Genomic DNA, 6479 nt, shown 5'->3' with positions numbered 1-6479 from the left:
CCTCACCAGTTCATCTCAAGGTTAGGAATTTTTTTTATCTTTGTTTGTTGTGTCATTTTATTGATCTATTCGTGTCCATTTTTAGGAGGGTTTTCAGGGGTGAGTGGAGTCTTTAGATAGATCTAGTTTTTCCTATTTTTTTGTTTGTTTTATTTTGTGGCTTTGCGATAGAAGACTAAAGGCTTCTAATGCGTAGATTCGCTGGAACAAACGGTATGTTGATTAAATATTGCTCTATTCTATTACAATTAATAATGTTCCGAGAACCTAAACAGCGGGACATGTTCGATTCAGCGGCTTCGTAGAGGGCTGTTTTCTGCCAATTGTGATTTGTGGATGCTGAAATGCTTGTGATGCAACTTCAATGAACAAGTCAAACCGAACCACATCAATGATCCGCTCTCGACTAGGATTAAGGTAATTTCTCCTCTGCCATGTGTGTGTATAGATATTAGTGTTAATTGTGTGTAAGTATCTGTTGATTGTATGTATTGTGTGTGCGTGTATTTGGCCCAATTCCGGACCTCTATTGTCCCTTGTTGATTTGAAGGCTTTCTTGTTGAATGGTTCGCCTGATTTTTTATCTAATTTTTCTGGCTATATTATTAGTTCGCAGGTTCTGATAACAAGATGACATCTCGGAAGGGTAAGGTAAGGTTTTTGTGGTTTCATTACTAATGTTTATTTTCTCAGGTCGGTCATGATGTTGGGTATGAATTCTCTCGTATGATATCAGGGTAAGGCAAGCTTATCATGTTATTTCTTCTTGTATTTATATATTTGTACGTGCTCTTGAAATTTATTTTCCAGAAACACTCTTAAGTAACCAGTCTTGCTTTGCAGGCAAGTGCTTTTAGCATTGAACTTCTTTTTTTCCTATGTATATTGACTGTAATTTTTTGTTTGTTTGGAAGACTACTCCGACCTAAGTGTGAAGCTATAATCTAAAACGAAATTGAACCTTTTTTTTTTCATGTATATTATCTTTTTCTTTCATGTATATTGCCTCTTATTTCCATGTAGCCGTTAAATTATTTTTAATTAGCATTCGAATAATGATTATTAGTAAGTGTAAAGTAATGTTTATATTATAAAAAATGTCAATTATTTTATTTAGCGTTGGCATGTTTTTATATTATTTAAAAAAAAACATAAACTTGCACGACAGTCATTTAAATGTCGTCCAAACCATTCCCGTTGTGCCGTGTTGTATTTCTGCCGTGGCGAGAGAACATTTTTGGGCTTTGAACTGGATTGCCCCAAAACTTGCAGTTATAGGCTTTTATGTCCCTGTTTGAGTTTATTTCCAATTTATGCCCCAAAATTCGCAGTAACATTGATAGTTACTAACAGTAACTAAACATTAACTACGCTTAATTAAAAAAATTAATAATTAGATATGTTAGTCGAAATTATTAAAATTTTGAGAGTAACAAAGATTGTTACCAACAAAACTTATAAATATTTGGGGCATGAGTTGGTATAAAAGCCCATTTCAAAAGAACTTGGAGCATTATATGCCATTTTCTCAACATTTTTACACTGCTTGGACGTCAGCTATAAACTGTCGTCCAAATATCTTGGACGACAGTTACAAAAAGTGTCGCCTAAGCTTGAACGACATAAAAAATCATCGTCCAAGGCTTGGACGACAGTTTTTTGGTGTCGTCCAAGCCAAGATTTGTAGTAGTGCATCAAGATTCATTGTCTTCCAATCGTGAGTCTCATTCTTATACGGCTCGGGATTCAATCTCGAAATGGAAGTTTTGCCAATCTTTCACCGAGCTTAGTCTCCCCTCTTTGAGAGACTAAACTTTTGGTGATTGATTATTGGCTGCCTTTTTCATTAATTTAGGGTCTCTTAAATAGACCTAGGTTTACAACCTAATGGGCCGAGCCCAAAATCATAACTCATACATAAGTAAACCCTAATTAATTAATCTAAATTCGAAATAGTAAATAGGAAGAATTTATAAACCTAATTGCACAATATAAAACACTAATTTCGTAATTAAAAACCCCTAAATTCCTTAATAAATAATGATAGATACTGGATATGTATCATTACTCCCCTCATCTTCTTTGAGTTTGTCCTCAAGCTCAACTTCTGAACGTCGCCTTGGTCTTATTCTTCCTCTTTTTCCTCCATCATTTCTCTTGACAATTGCCCAAGTATCCGTGCCCAACCTTGCTCGTTTTGCGGCCATCCATTCGAGCCATGGCGCTCTCTTTGACTCCACCGCCTCTTTCTTTCTCTTTTTCTTAGTCTTCTTCTTTTGTCTCATCTTGATTTTCTTTAACTTAATGTCGACCCTTTTATCTTTCCGCCGCGTCGAATGAACACCTTTGGAAGGTGTTGGAGACGAGAGTGGTCGAGCCTCGACTTCCCAAACTGATTTCGTGGGAGAGTCGGCTTTTCTCGGTTGGATATCGAGCTTCTGGCCAACAATCACAGGCTCGCGTTCCTCCTTCTTTGTGTAGATCTCAAATCTGACCGCCTGGACCTGTGGTGCAAGTATTAAACCCTATGTTGCTTTCATCTTTGGGAGAATCTCAGCCATCAGGTTCAACAGTCTCTCTTGGCCAACAAGGAAACGTTTTACGAGGCCTGTGGAATCCCGTTCGAAGCATCGGGATATATGGTCGTCGCTGAAGTCGTTCGTTAGCTCGCGCTCTAGGTTCACCATATGCTTGCCGTCCACCTCTGTGCGGATCAGACCCCCGACCTGGAGAGCCATGTCTTTTGGCATCGGCTATGAAAGTTTGTCGTCCAGCCTGGTTCCGTCGACCCCCTCCAGTTTTGCTCTTTGGTTTTGCACAAAGAGGTGACTAGGTCATCCACGCGCTTATCCCTCATCGCACGCAACTCCTCTATCATATCCACCATAGTTGTTGTTGTTGCTGTCATTGATGCCTCTTGTTTTTCATGGAACCGTTTCATCTCCGCCATAAACTCTGTAAGGATAAGTTTCTGCGTTACTCGAATTTGGGAGATTTGGAAATAAATAACGAGTGTCCGTTGTTGCAACTAAATTCTCGAGTGAATTATAATTCAATGGATTTATCGAATTAATTTAAAATATGTTAAGGTTATGATAAATCTCGGAATAAATAAAAGAATTATCGAGTTTATCTCGATTAATAAATTAATTCCGAGGAGATATTCCGGAAATTAATTTAAGAAATAAATTCTCAAGAACGAGAATTATTTCCGAGAAATCTTAAATATATTTTAATTAATCGAGAACGAACAAGAAAATTCTCGGTTCGAATTATATAATTATAATCCGCTCGGTTATGGATTTAATTAAATAATTATATGAAAGGACGTAGTTGTAACAATTTTTAAGGGACCCATTTGAAAGAAAACAAGGAGAAGATGTTGGATTGTAATAAATAGGATAAGGATTGCCTTGCCACGTCATCAATCAAAGAAAAGGGGATATTTTTTTTAAAGTGACGCTTATCACTTGCCGAGAGAAAGAGAGAAACGGGAAGAAAAAAAAGAAAAAAAAAAAAGAGAGAAGGAAGAAAGAAGGACCGAAAGAAGGAGAAAGAGAAAAGAGAAAAGAAAAGGAGAAGGAAGAAGAGAGAGCGGCCGAGAGAGAGAAAGAGAGATGGAGGGGGAGAGAGAAGCCGAGAGAGAGAGAAAGAGAGTGGGGGAGTGAGCTCGCGGAGGAAGAGCTCGGCCACCAGCACCAACCCGAGTCCCGAGCTCCGTCGCGCGCCATCCAGCCGACCACCGAGCCTCGCCGCGCGCGCGACCGCCGTGAAGGTTGAGCCGCCGCGAGCTAGAGAGGACGCCGGAGGGTTCAATTCCTCCAGAAACAAGGTGAGATGTTTCTTCCCCGATTTTGAGATTTGATTCTAGGGTTTGGAACTTGAATTTGGGGCTTTTGTGGAAATCAGTTGAATCTCTCGTTCTATGCCCGATTTTTGCTAGCTGAGTAGTGGATTGAAGGATATTATTTGGTTTCGATGATGATATGTGAGGTTTTGGTTTGTTCTTGGTGCTGGCCGTGTGTTGAGTTTGATTTTGTGATGTGATTATGAAATTGTTTGATGGATTGTTTCTGAAAGTGTGCTTTGGCCGTGTGATTTTTGGTGCTGGCTGAATATGATTTTGTTTATTGAATCTGAGATACTGATGAAAGTTGAGTTTTGGCCGTGAATACTAAACCGAGAATCTGTAATTGTTCAGCTTGATGTTATTGTTCAGATTTGTAATTGGTTGTTAAGTCTTGTTGGTTGCGAGTGTGTTGTCGAGAGTCTCGGTTTGGTTAGGTGGGCTGAACAGGGCGTGGGCCAGCGGCTCGGGACGGCGAGGAGGCTGTCCGAAGATTGGCGGAGGTGCTGCGCGAGCGACAACGACTCGGGGGTGACCAGACGGGCTGAACGCTAGAGTTAACGGCACGACACGGTTGAGCGTTTGATATGTAAGGGGCAGCGACGCGAGCAGCCCTCGAGGGATGTTGTGAGGACCGAATAGAGTCCGTTAGAAGTTAGCGAGTCGAGAAATTTCCCGAGTCTCGACTCGAGCTAGGTGCGAGCCGTTAATTAATTTTGTTAGTCATTTGATTTATTGGGAATTATAAGTACTATTATATTGTTAATAGCCAAGTCTTTTAATTTCCGAGTTGAGTTAATAAGTGGTTAAGTAGTTTAATTTTTAAATTGTTTTCGATTTGAGAAATATGTTATTAGTGTTCAACTCGTTGATGATTCAATCAAATTATTTAGTGTCGTCATTTAATTTACGTTTCAAAACTGAGTTCGACTATGAGCTCGACTCGTTTAATTTGGAAAACGAATATCAACGAGAAATGTTTTATTTACGCACGGAAATAGAAATAAAAGAAAGATTCGACTACGAACCGAGGGTTCGATTATTTCGTAAATGTTTTTAAATCGAATCCAAAATTATTCATAATATGGTTAGACATTCAAAATAAACGACTTGGTTTATTTTAAATGAGAAAAGGTTTTACGTATTTATTTACGTTCTCAAATGTTTATAACTTGTCAATAAAAAGAGACAAGTCAAAAATAATTTCTAAAATACATTTGAGAAATGTTGTTTTGAGTTATCTTCGTATAACTTATGTATGCTATAGATTGTTAGTAAGAGTTTCTTTATACCTTCTTTTCGTTTAATTTCGACATTCGGGAACCTATTCTAAGCAGTGGGTCTTGCCCAGTCAAAAGAATAGGTGGTCGAGTAGTATGGGACGTTTGTTAAGTTAAAGCACGTCAAGGCCTTATTTTTTTAGGCATCGATTCTTTTCTGTATCTCTGTGCTGTCATGTATTCTCTGATGCTCGTTTTTTTAGACGCTCTGAGTAGCGTGACTATGAGGACGTTTGAATACGTTCCTTATGAGCTTTCTTTCCAGTAGAAGTATGTACGTTAGTATATCGGTGGACAAAATACTGAGTATGCTCGATGTTCGATCTTTCTCTTCCATAGATAAGTCCAAATTGCTATAAGGATCAGCAGCAAGCAGGAAGGAGCTCACGTGAACTGGGTTATACGTGAAGTTAAGAAGAACCCTTTTCTGGAAGAGGAGTTTTCAGGATTCGAAAGAATCATATCCGGATAAGTGGATTATAGGCACCTACAATATCAAGAAATATTATATATATATATATATATATATATATATATATATATATATATATATATACATATATTATGTGTGCATTTTCTATATGCTTTTTAGTAAGCAAGAGTAAGATAAACCAAAAGATAAGTCACTATCAAGATTAAAGGCTTTAAGCCACTAACGAATTGGGAAACGGAATTAGTCCGGCTAACAAAAATGGCTAGAGGTAACTAGGAACCCGAGCCTTTGTTATGTGTTTAGTTAGCTTCCCCCAAGAGATCCAGTCCTAGTGAACTGGGTTATGAGAGACTGTGATTAAGACTCGTATTAAAAAACGAGGATATAATGATAGGATCTCTGGGAGTCACATCCCGAGATCTTATAAGTCACGAATTAATAAGAGAAAAGAATATATGTTAAGATCGGGATTAAACCCGAATTAAGCAGTCTCTCATGTTAAGATAATTAAAGAGAAAACATGGAATGGTACCGCCTCCGACATATACCCCATGTTAGCAGGTACATGTTATCCTTCGTGGTGGTACCACATGGGGATTATGCAGGAGATTGTGCACCCTCTTGTCTGGCGCCAATAAGACATGTGTCGTGCGGATATCATTAAGGGATCCCGAGCAGGAAATTTATTGTATGATGGGAATTGCCGGGACCTAAGTTGGCATATTCTCAAGTAAGTATAATTACCGGGACCTAAGCTGGTAATTCCTTAGTTTATAATAAAAGTAAGTATGTTATGATGTGAATCACCGGGACCTAAGCTGGTGAATTCTTAAGTAAAAGGAATCTCTCGGGACCTAAGCTGGGTGATTCCTAAGTAAGATGAATCTATCGGGACCTAAGCCGGTTGATTATTAAGTAA

The 6479-nt window shown here is 38.6% G+C and overlaps 1 long non-coding RNA gene across 1 annotated transcript; it reads left to right on the top strand.

Annotated features, from left to right (window-relative positions):
- Positions 1–3469: 3469 nt before the first annotated feature.
- On the top strand, positions 3470–4693 carry LOC149398112 (uncharacterized). The gene is made up of 2 exons (XR_016296924.1): positions 3470–3832; positions 4202–4693. It is a non-coding gene; the product is annotated as an uncharacterized LOC149398112 (long non-coding RNA).
- The last annotated feature ends 1786 nt before the right edge of the window (positions 4694–6479 follow it).

This window comes from Urtica dioica, chromosome 5, assembly GCF_054948205.1.
Source record: "Urtica dioica subsp. dioica isolate 48M chromosome 5, U.dioica_male_clone48M_v1_H2, whole genome shotgun sequence".
NCBI classification, from domain to species: Eukaryota; Viridiplantae; Streptophyta; class Magnoliopsida; order Rosales; family Urticaceae; genus Urtica; species Urtica dioica.
The sequence above is the reverse complement of the archived record's forward strand: the minus strand, read 5'-3'. Positions and strand labels throughout refer to the sequence as shown.